Genomic DNA, 11,667 nt, shown 5'->3' with positions numbered 1-11,667 from the left:
TATATTTGCTTTTAATGAGAATGACAGATCTATAACTCACATTTCTATATGAATTTTGTTGGGTCGCTCAAAAAGTTACATATTGCAGCTTTAACAGTATTGCACTTTTCTTGTAGCCTACTTTTGGCCAACTAATAGCCTAACCACCGATCAAGCAACATTATTGACTAGTTTTTCAAATCATGTTGCTGCAGGATTATTTTGCTGTGACAATACAGGTCAAATTAAGATCCTACACCTGCATATGAAGTGAGAGTGAGTGACCTTGCAGACCTGGGTGGTGTGGTGGTGTGGTGTGCATTTAACCAGGTCAGCACTCAGGAACTAAAGAGGAACTGTCAATGACAGTGAATACAAAATGCTATATTTGTTGGATGTGCTATAGTATCAGGATGTGATTATTGTAAATGGCTGAGAGTTCCTTCGCTACTGTTATAGTTAACTGTACTAAGAGATTGTGTGGTTTTTGGTCTCTGTACTTTCTCTATGTCCAGAACAGCAGGTTTACTTTTATTGGGATGAATCTTGTGCTGGAGGCAAAGCTGAGCTATATTCACTAGACGGGCCAGCTGCAAGTCTAACTTGTCTACATATCAACAAAAAAAATATGTAAACAAAATACGCTTTTTGGTTGGAATTTAGGGTTAGGCATGAGGTTAGAAGTGTGGTAAAAGTTAGGGTTAAGGTTAGGTTTAAAATCCGATTTGATGACTTTGTGGCTGTGCCAGCTTGTGACTACCCTGCAGAGCTGCCTCCAGTACATGAGTCATCCTAATAAATGCCAACCTGCTGCAGAACATGTCAATGGCCATTTAAAGTTGCAGTCCGTAATTCACCCTGCCGCTTGTTGTGGTTTACGGCTGAAGAATGGGGCTAGAGTAATTAATTAATGTACATTGTTTGTTTACACTGACATTGTTAACAAACATTGTCATAAAATAACAGTATATTTTGTGTTATGATGAGATATGACAGTTGTACTACCCTTACGGAAAAAACACTTGAATTTCACATGTGATCGCATGTGATCACGTGATCTTATGAGAAGTTACTGTGATAACATAATTACTAATGATTGGATTTATATAGTGCTTTTCTACCAACTGAGTTACTCAAAGCGCTTTACATAGTAGGGGGAAACTCACCTCATCCACCAGCAACGCGTTGCACCCACCTGGGTGATGCACGGCGACCATTTTTGTGTCAGAACGCTCACCACACATCAGCTATTAGGTGGAGAGGTGAGGAGTGATACAGTGCCTTCAGAAAGTATCCATACCGCTTGACTAATTCCACATTTTGTTGTGTTACAGCCTGAATTCGAAATGGATTAAATTATGTATTTTTCTCAACCATCTACACACAATACCCATAATGACAAAGTGAAAACATGTTTTTAGAAATGTTTGCAAATGTATTGAAAATGAAATACAAAAATATCTAATTTACATAAGTATTCACACCCCTGAGTCATTACTTTATAGAATCACCTTTGGTAGCGATTACAGCTGTGAGTCTTTCTGGGTAAGTCTCTAACAGCTTTCCACACCTGGTCTGTGCAACATTTGCCCATTATTCTTAAAAAAATTATTCAAGCTCTGTCAAATTGTTTGATGATCATTGCTAGACAACCATTTTCAGGTCTTGACATAGATTTTCAAGTAGATTTAATTCAACCACTCAGGAACATTCACTGTCTTCTTGGTAAGCAACTCCATTGTAGATTTGGCCTTGTGTTTAAGGTTATTGTCCTGCTGAAAGGTGAATTCATCTCCCAGTATCTGATGGAAAGCAGACAACCAGATTTTCCTCTAGGATTTTGCCTGTGCTTAACTTCGTTTCTTTTTTATCCTGAAAAACTCCCCAGTCCTTAACGATTACAAGCATACCCATAAACTGATGCAAATCAAATCAAATCAATTCAAAACAAATTGTATTGGCCACATGCGCCGAATACAACAGGTTCAGACATTACAGTGAAATGCTTACTTACAGCCCTTAACAAACAGTGCATTTATTTTTAATAAAAAAAGTAAAATAAAACAACAACAAAAAGTGTTGAGAAAAAAAAGAGCAGAAGTAAAATAAAATAACAGTAGGGAGGCTATATATATAGGGGGGTACCGGTGCAGAGTCAATGTGCGGGGGCACCGGCTAGTTGAGGTAGTTGAAGTAATATGTACATGTGGGTAGAGTTAAAGTGACTGCATAAATAATTAACAGAGTAGCAGCAGCGTAAAAAGATGAGGTGGGTGGTGGGGGTGGGGGGCAGTGCAAATAGTCCGGGTAGCCATGATTAGCTGTTCAGGAGTCTTATGGCTTGGGGGTAGAAGCTGTTGAGAAGTCTTTTGGACCTAGACTTGGCACTCCGGTACCGCTTGCTGTGCGGTAGCAAAGAGAACAGTCTATGACTAGGGTGGCTGGAGTCTTTGACAATTTTGAGGGCCTTCCTCTGACACCGCCTGGTATAGAGGTCCTGGATGGCAGGAAGCTTGGCCCCAATGATGTACTGGGCCGTACGCACTACCCTCTGTCGGAGGCCAAGCAATTGCCATACCAGGCGGTGATGCAACCAGTCAGGATGCTCTCGATGGTGCAGCTGTAGAATTTTTTGAGGATCTGAGGACCCATGCCAAATCTTTTCAGTCTCCTGAGGGGGAATAGGCTTTGTTGTGCCCTCTTCACGACTGTCTTGGTGTGTTTGGACCATGATAGTTCGTGGGTGATGTGGACACCAAGGAATTTGAAGCACTCAACCTGTTCCACTACAGCCCCGTCGATGAGAATGGGGGCGTGCTCAGTCCTCTTTTTTTTCCTGTAGTCCACAATCATCTCCTTTGTCTTGGTCACGTTGAGGGAGAGGTTGTTATCCTGGCACCACACGGCCAGGTCTCTGACCTCCTCCCTATAGGCTGTCTCATCGTTGTCGGTGATCAGGCCTACCACTGTTGTGTCGTCGGCAAACTTAATGATGGTGGAGTCGTGCCTGGCCATGCAGTCATCGGTGAACAGGGAGTACAGGAGGGGACTGAGCACGCACCCCTGAGGGGCCCCTGTGTTGAGGATCAGTGTGGCAGATGTGTTGTTACCTACCCTTACCACCTGGGGGCGGCCCATCAGGAAGTCCAGGATCCATTTGCAGAGGGAGGTGTTTAGTCCTAGGATCTTTAGCTCCTTAGCGGTCACCACTTGAAAATATGAAGAGTGGTACTCATCATTAATGTGTTGTATTGGATTTGCTCCAACCATAACACTTTGTATTCAGGACAAAAAGTCTATTGCTTTGCCACATGTTTTGCAGTATTACTTTAGTGCATTGTTGCAAAAAGGATGCATGTTTTGGAATATCTTTATTCTGTACAGGCTTCCTTCTTTTCACTCTGTCAATTAGGTTAGTATTGTGGAGTAACCACAATGTTGTTGATCGATCAGTTTTCTCCTATCTTAGCTATTCAACTCTGTAACTGTTTTGAAGTCACCATTGGCCTCGTGGTGAAATCCCCGAGTGGTTTCCTTCCTCTCCAGCGACTTAGTGAGGAAGGACACCTGTATCTTTGTAGTGACTGGGTGTATTGATACACCATCCAAAATGTAATGAATAACTTCATCATGTTCAAAGGGATATTCAATATGTGCTCTTTTTATTTTTACCCATCTACCAATAGGTGCCCTTCTTTGAGAGGCATTGGAAAACCTCCCTGGTCTTTGTGGTTGAATCTGTGTTTGAAATTCACTTCTCGACTTAGGGACCTTACAGATAACTGTCTGTGTGCGGTACAGAGATGAGGTAGTCATTCAAAAATCATGTTAAACACTTATTGCACACAGAGTGAGTCCATGCAACTTATTATGTGACCTGTTAAGCACAATTCACTCCTGAACTTATTTAGGCTTGCAAAACAAAGGGGTTGAATACTTATTCACTCAAGAAATGAATGCTTTTCATTTTGTATTAATTTGTAAACATTTCAAAAAACATAATTTCACTTTGACATTATTGGGTATTGTGTGTAGGCCAGTGACAAAAAATCTCAATTGAATCAATTTGAAATTCAGGCTGTAACACAACAAAATGTGGAAAAAGTCAAGGGGTGTGAATACTTTCTGAAGACACTGTATTATGCCAATCAGGAATGAGGGGGATGATTAGGTGGCCATAATGGAATGACGCCTGGTTGGGAATTTTGCCATTACCCCAGGGTTAACACCCCTAGTCTTACAATAAGTGCCATGGGATTTTTTATAACCACAGAGAGTCAGGACAACCATTTAACTTCCTATCTAAAAGACAGCACCCTAAGCAGGGTAATGTCCACTTCATTGCGATCTCCTAAAACCAGAGGGAAGAGTTCCCCCTACTGGCCCTCCAACACCACTTCCAGCAGTATCTGGTCTCCCATCCAGAGACAGACCAGGCCCGACCCTGCTTCATTTCAGAGGCAAGCCAGCAGTGGGATGAAGGGTGGTATGCTGCTGGCATGTGACAACATGTAAAAGCGACATGTGATAATATTAAACTACACATGTGAAAATGTTTGAGCACGTGAACAAATTAATGTGACAACATGGGGATTCAAAATTTCAACGCGATACCATGGAACTACACTTGACAACATTTTCACATCTAAAACTGCAAATTCGATTTTCACATGTGAATTTTTTTCACATGTGAAAACGCAATTCTACAGAGAGTTAGGTTTTCCCATGTATATGTTTTTCACACGTGAAAATGAAAATTATATTTTCACGTGAAAGTTTTGCAATTCATATGTTATTTTTCTCACATGTGAAAAGGTGGTGTTAACATGAATTTAATAAATATGAACATAACATATGGTTTCATGATTGACCTCACGTGTCTCTTGTTTTCACATGTGAAATTTCACATGAAACCGCACATCTCACGTGAGTTTTTTTTTTGCAAGGGATGTAATGAAATGGTATAGGGGTTTTAAGGTAATTGATGTGCTGTACATTTGACATGATCACTTAGTGCTGACTTTAAATATGACCCCACCTGGGATTTGAAACTCACAACCTCTGGATTTGAGGTACACTGATCTTTCTGCTACGCTACAAAGTCTGTAGCATTCTCAGAAGTCCCCTACAGTTGAATTACCTATATATCTCCGCACTTTGCAAAATAATGCCATCTGCATTGCTATTTTAGTTATCAGTTAATCTGACTATTCTCTCATCATTGATTTCATTTATTGGATTCAGCAATTTGAGGGTTTTCTGTATAATTGTCTAATGCTGATGTGGCATATTACTCTTATCAATGTTACTCCTGAATCACTACGATAAATATAATAGGTTTTATTGAGTGTATTTTAAACAAAGCTGAGATTGACTTTGAAGTTCAAAGTGTAGGAATACAGGTGAAATCAGTTATTGACACAGATATGGTGGCGTGGCAGGATGATCGGAATGTCGTGAACCAAAAGGTTGGTTCAAAATCCCAGGTGAGGACATGTTGAATTTAGTCACATGCAGAGGGTCTCAGATATAATTGCAGTGTACAGCGAAAGACTTAAGCTCTGATGTCCAACAGTTCAGGTGTGAATGATACAATGATCAAATATACATATTTACAACTGTGACAATGATAAATACAAATGTTCATTGGGGTGTGGGCAGGGTAATTGTCGGTATCAGGCTGTGATGCAGTTTGACAGTATGCTCTTGATGGTGCTCCTGTAGAATACTGTGAGGGCCTCCTGAGGTTAAAGAGTCGCTGTCGTGCCTTCCTCACAACGGTTTCCGTGTGGTTTGACCATTTCAGCTCCTCGGAGATGTGTACGCTGAGTAACTTTACATTTTTGACCATCTCCACGGCGACCCCATTGATGAGGATGGGGGCGTGCTCAGCCTGGTTCTTCCTGAAGTCCACAATCATCTCCTTTGTTTTGCTTAAGGTGAGGGAGAAGTTGTTTACTTGGCACAACACCGTCAGAGTGCCTACCTCCTCCCTGTAGGCCGTCTCGTCATTGTTGGTAATCAATCCTACCACTGTCGTGTCGTCAGTGAACTAGATGATGGAGTTGGAACTGTGTGAGGCCACGCAGTTGTGGGTATACAGGGAGTACAGGAAGGGACTCAGGAAGCACCGTTGTGGGGCCCCCATGTTGAGAATCCATGTTGAGGAGGTAATGTTGCCTACCTTCACCACCTGGGGGCTGCCTGTCAGGAAGTCCAGGACCCAGTTGCATTGGGAGGAGTTCAGTCCCAGTGCTGTGAGATTGCTGGTGTGCTTAGAGGGCACTTTGGTATTGACGGCCGAGCTGTAGTCAATGAACAGCATCCCCACATATGCATTCCTCTTGTCCAGGTTGGTAAGGGCAGCATGCAGTTCAATGGCGATTGTGTCGTCCATGGATCTGTTGGGGTGGTAGGGGAATTGGAGAGGGTCGAGTGTGTCGGGGAGGGAAGAGGTGGTGTAGTCTTTGACAAGTTTCTCGAAGCACTTCATAATGACGGAAGTTAGTGCTACGGGTCGGTAGTCATTCAGTTCAGTTACTTTCCCTTTCTTGGTCAAGGGGATGATAATGGACACCTTGAATAATAATTTCAGTATAAATAAACAAACACAATGTAATAATTTATGTCAAAGTGTTCCAAATATGAAAGTTGAAAACAGTGAGACTGCGTGACATTCCGGGGATATCTTAACGACAAATATTAGTCTGCAGTGCATCACCTGTGAAATGTAATGTGAAAAATATCCACATCTGAAATTTCATATGAAATACCATCACATGTGAAGTGTTCCAAAACCACATGGTTTTACATGATTTCACATGTGAAAGGTTATTTCATCACATGTGAAGATCCACGTGAAACTTCATGTGAAATATCATCACGTTAAGTGTTCCAAAACGTGATTTCCTACATGTGGAATCATGTGTTTTTTCCATAATGGTAAGCTAATGAAGTTATTAAAAGTTATGCTCTTTTAGAATTAATGGCTATTATTCATTTAAAAGTGCAAAATCTATGTAGAAATCACAGATTGCTCCTTTAAAATATAGGTCAGGAACTATTTGTTAATCAGTAACATGAATATGGCATGTTGTTATTTATTGCAAGCTAATATTGGTGCAATATTACTTTCTTTGTTGTAGTGCTGAGTACACTCATCAACTCTGGACACTCTGAAGATGATGATGGTAGATATTTGTTCACTTCATCAAGCCTCCATCTCTTAATGCTTCATTCTATTTCTTTATTTGTGATTTTTAAAGCTGCTTTTGGCTGCATATATTTTGTGTTTGTAGTGTCACAAATAACATGTGTAAGGCAATTGTTTCATACTGGTTTGATTTTGAGCAGGAGTGGCAAAGGCTGTTCTGACCATACACCCCAACAGCTCCCAGATACAGTAGCTACTAATGTATCCACTTTAGGTAATATGTCTAATCTGTGATATGTTTTCACAGCTCTTCCCAAAGCTACACTGACTGTGAAGCCAAACCCTGCATACCATGGAGAGACAGTTACTCTGACGTGTTCAGTAGGGTCTGACAGTAGCTGGAGCTATCAGTGGTACAAAGACAGGAATGATAATGTAGTATCCCAGTCTGGTTACAGTAACATTGGAGTCTCTCACACCATCAGTAGAGCTGGTGTGTCTGACCAGGGTCAGTACTGGTGTCAGGGAGAGAACGGGTCCAAATCCATATCATCAATCATCAGTGATCCTTTCACCATCACTGTGAATGGTGAGTTACTTTGCTGTCTGTTTTGTTGTCATAGAAATGGACACTATTTATGTCATATTATATAGACACAGTGTACAAAACATTAGGAACACCTACCTAATATTGAGTTGCACCCCCTTTTTCCCTCAGAACAGCCTCAATTCATCAGGGCATTGACTCTACAAGGTTTCGAAAGCGTTCCACAGGGATGCTGGCCCATAATGACTCCAATGCGTCCCACAGTTGTGTCAAGTTGGCTGGATGTCCTTTGGGTGCTGCACCATTGTTGATGCACACAGGAAATTGTTGAGTGTGAAAAACCCAGCAGTGTTGCAGTTCTTGATACACTCAAACTGGTGCACCTGGAACCTACTACCATACCCTGTTGAAATGCACTTAAATCTTGTCTTGCCCATTCACCCTCTGAATGGCAAACATACACAATCCATGTCTCAAAGTTTAAAAATCCTTCTTTAACCTGTCTCCTCCCCTTCATCTACACTGATTGAAGTGGATTTAACAAGTGACATAAATAAGGGATAATAGCATTCACCTGGTCAGTCTAATCCTGGAAAGAGCAGGTGTTCCTAATGTTTTGTACACTCAGTGTATGTAGACATGGTCTGTGTGCAATGTTCCTTCAATTTCTTTCAGCACTGAGCCAATTTCAAGTCTACTGAGCGCAAACTTGAACATTGTGAAAATTCTGTGCAACTTCCGGAGCGCGTTTACTGTGAACACTGAGACTGTACCCACTTTAAGTTACAGTATTAACAGTGGCCACATAGACTACTGTGGGTATTTGATCATAATGTAGGCCTACCAGAGTGGCCTACCATAAAAAATAATGGAGAAAAATACATCCCATACCATTTTACCATGGAAATAGCTGTTCTATTATTCAGCCTACAGTAGCAGCCAATGTGTGGGGTTCAATGTAGACCTACATTCCATTAAACTTTGAGAACAAAAAAACATACAGGGCTTGACATTAACCTGTTTATCCACTTGTCCTTCAGACCAGGAGGTGACTGAAAATGTCAAGAAAGCACTTTACAAAATAAAATGCATCATTATTCCCATGCCATTATTAGCAAATCAAACAAATTATGCTATGCTCTGCCAATTGGCAAGTTAGCTTATTCAGACCGTCTCAAAACACAACACTGCCCCATTAAGGCATAACAAAGGCTCTTTACCTGACTCCCTTTTCAAAGATGGCTAAAAATGCACACATTTTGTGCTCTTGTAGGAAGCAACCACTCCCCCATTGTTGACTAGAAATTAGCTATAACTGGGCTAATAACTCACTAACTAGCAAATAATATGAACAAATGTGCAGACTTTGCTACATGCAGCTCTCACTTTGAGCTCAAATCAAGCTCATCTACTTGCGACTGCTCATACAGTCCAGTTCAAAGTGAATTGCACAGATCCATTTTTGGCAATGGATATTTGCATTATAGGCCTACTACAGCTCTGATTGGTTATGGCGCACCGGTCTGTGTAGAGGGCCTGAGTCGGGAAGTCAGTGTAATGGAATCCTACGCCAGTGCGCTCTGTTTACAGGAAGATATATTGCACAGTTAGTTTTGCATACTAAGTCTTGCATAGTTTGTTTTGTTTCGGTATGTTACATTGAAAGTGGCTAATATTGCGTTGATTTGATCACAATCCACACAGTAGAGTGCAACGTTGATAGTGTTAACTAAATGGGAAAATCAATCTCGTTCTTCTCTGCTCGCGTTTGTATTTTTTGTGCCCACGGAAGTTCCCCGGTCCCGCGTACGCGCAGTTTAGAGGGGACATTGCCGGTGTGTATGTAAATCCAAAATAAAAGTTACCATATTACCTACTAAAGTAAGGTAATATTGGTACTCAACGTTGCGCTCTACTGTGTGGATTGTGATGAAATCAACGCAATATTAGCCACTCTGACTGCATTTGTCTTCATATAACTGTTTCCACAGCTCTGCCCACGGCCTCAGTGAAGATAGTCACTCCTCAGGGTCTCCTCTACCCTGGAGAGACAGTCACTCTGCAGTGTGACATATCAAACTACACAGACTGGACGTACCACTGGTTCAGAGACAACCAAGTGCTTCCCATTCAGACCAGAAAAAACTCCATCTCTCTCCCTGACCAGGCTGGTCAGTACAAGTGTGGTGGGATGAGGAACGGTCGGCCCCAGAATTCATATGGCAGCTCAGCTCTCCCCATCATCATCAATGGTGAGCTCACTGTTTGTCTTCAATCTAGACTTTCTAAATTCAGAGCCACTGAGGGTTAATATAAATGTATACACTGTATACACACTTAATATAAATATACTGTAAACACTGTCAATTCTAACTGAATGGAGTCAACATTCCATATGTAAAATAGACTTTAATCACAACGTTACAGAAACAGCTGAATTACCAGGCATGTATCCAGATGTGTTCGGCTTTATTTCACAGCTCTGCCCAAAGCTACACTGACTGTAAAGCCAAACCCTGCATACACTGGAGAGACAGTTACTCTGACGTGTTCAGTAGGGTCTGACAGTAGCTGGAGCTATCAGTGGTACAAAGACAGGAATGATAATGTAGTATCCCAGTCTGGTTACAGTAACATTGGAGTCTCTCACACCATCAGTAGAGCTGGTGTGTCTGACCAGGGTCAGTACTGGTGTGAAGGGAACACAGTGTCTAGACCCACATCTTCACTACCAAGTGATCCTGTCACTCTCACTGTTAAAGGTACATTACTTTGTTCTGTTCTCTCTCTGGTCATACAGATAGATAGACACTGTTGTTGTTGAGTCAATCATGTAGACATTTTCTGTGTGTCTGTAGACTATTCTGCCTCACTGAATGTTTAACCTTTACCCATCAAGAGGACATATCATGCAGCAGATCAGATCCATGTTTTCCAGATGCATCACACACATTTCTTGATTCCAACAGATAGTCGTCCGACGGCTACACTGAGTTTAGACCAAGCGAACGTATTCACAGGAGACAGTGTGACACTGACCTGTACAGTAGAGTCTTATGGATGGGAGTTTTACTGGTACAGACACAGACCAGACTCTACACCAGTAACCTCAACCTCTGGATACTCCTACACACTCAGCAGGGTCAGTGTCTCTGATGGAGGACAGTACTGGTGCAGAGCTGGGAGAGGAGACCCAGTCTACTATACCCTGTACAGTGACCCAGTCCAGATAAACATTACTGGTGAGTCTAAAACAGTTTTATGATAAATAGCTGCTATTTTATATGGACATAAAGTAATCTAGGGTAAAATATTTTGTCTGCTTACTGTATCATAACACTTGTAGCTAACTTGAAGTTATAGTCATGAGTAGAAAATAAATAAATACATTCATAACTGTATATTCAGTTAGTTGTCTGTGTTGTGTCTGTGCAGAGAGACCTGTTGCTGTTCTGACCCTCCAACCCAACTGGACACAGATATTCATTAGAGAGACTGTCACTATGAGATGTGACATACAGGGAGGAGGAGACACTGAATGGCAGTATGAGTGGTATAAGAATGGTCATCCAGTCTACTCTAATACAAAGTCTGAGAACAGAATCAGTCCTGTCTACATGTCTATCAGTGATTCATATACCTGTAAGGGTGTAAAGGGAAGGACGTTCTCCAAGACCAGTGATGCTGTACAACTGACTGTGTCTGGTAAGTCTATCTAATCATGTAAACATCTCCATGGGTAACAAGAATCATTGCTAAGACTGAAAGTTTCAAACCTGTCCTCTGCCTGATCACAGTTCAACCCAAGGCTGTTCTGAGTATCTATCCTCAGTGGCTGAACCCTGGAGACTCAGTGTCTCTGAGCTGTGAAGTTGACAAGACGTCTACAGGCTGGAGGTTCTCCTGGTACAGGACTGTTCCCATTTTAACAGAGCAGTCCTACATTTTTGAGCGTCTACCAGAAGGAGGCAATGGGACTACTGAAGAC

The 11,667-nt window shown here is 41.6% G+C and overlaps 1 long non-coding RNA gene across 1 annotated transcript; it reads left to right on the top strand.

The window, feature by feature from the left end:
• Positions 1 to 10,410: 10,410 nt before the first annotated feature.
• On the top strand, positions 10,411 to 11,201 carry LOC311113166. The gene is made up of 3 exons (XR_014610970.1): positions 10,411 to 10,441; positions 10,649 to 10,921; positions 11,115 to 11,201. It is a non-coding gene; the product is annotated as an uncharacterized lncRNA (long non-coding RNA).
• The last annotated feature ends 466 nt before the right edge of the window (positions 11,202 to 11,667 follow it).

The sequence above is a fragment of the Coregonus lavaretus genome, assembly GCF_964263955.1.
Source record: "Coregonus lavaretus genome assembly, chromosome: 39".
Taxonomy (NCBI): domain Eukaryota; kingdom Metazoa; phylum Chordata; class Actinopteri; order Salmoniformes; family Salmonidae; genus Coregonus; species Coregonus lavaretus.
The sequence above is the reverse complement of the archived record's forward strand: the minus strand, read 5'-3'. Positions and strand labels throughout refer to the sequence as shown.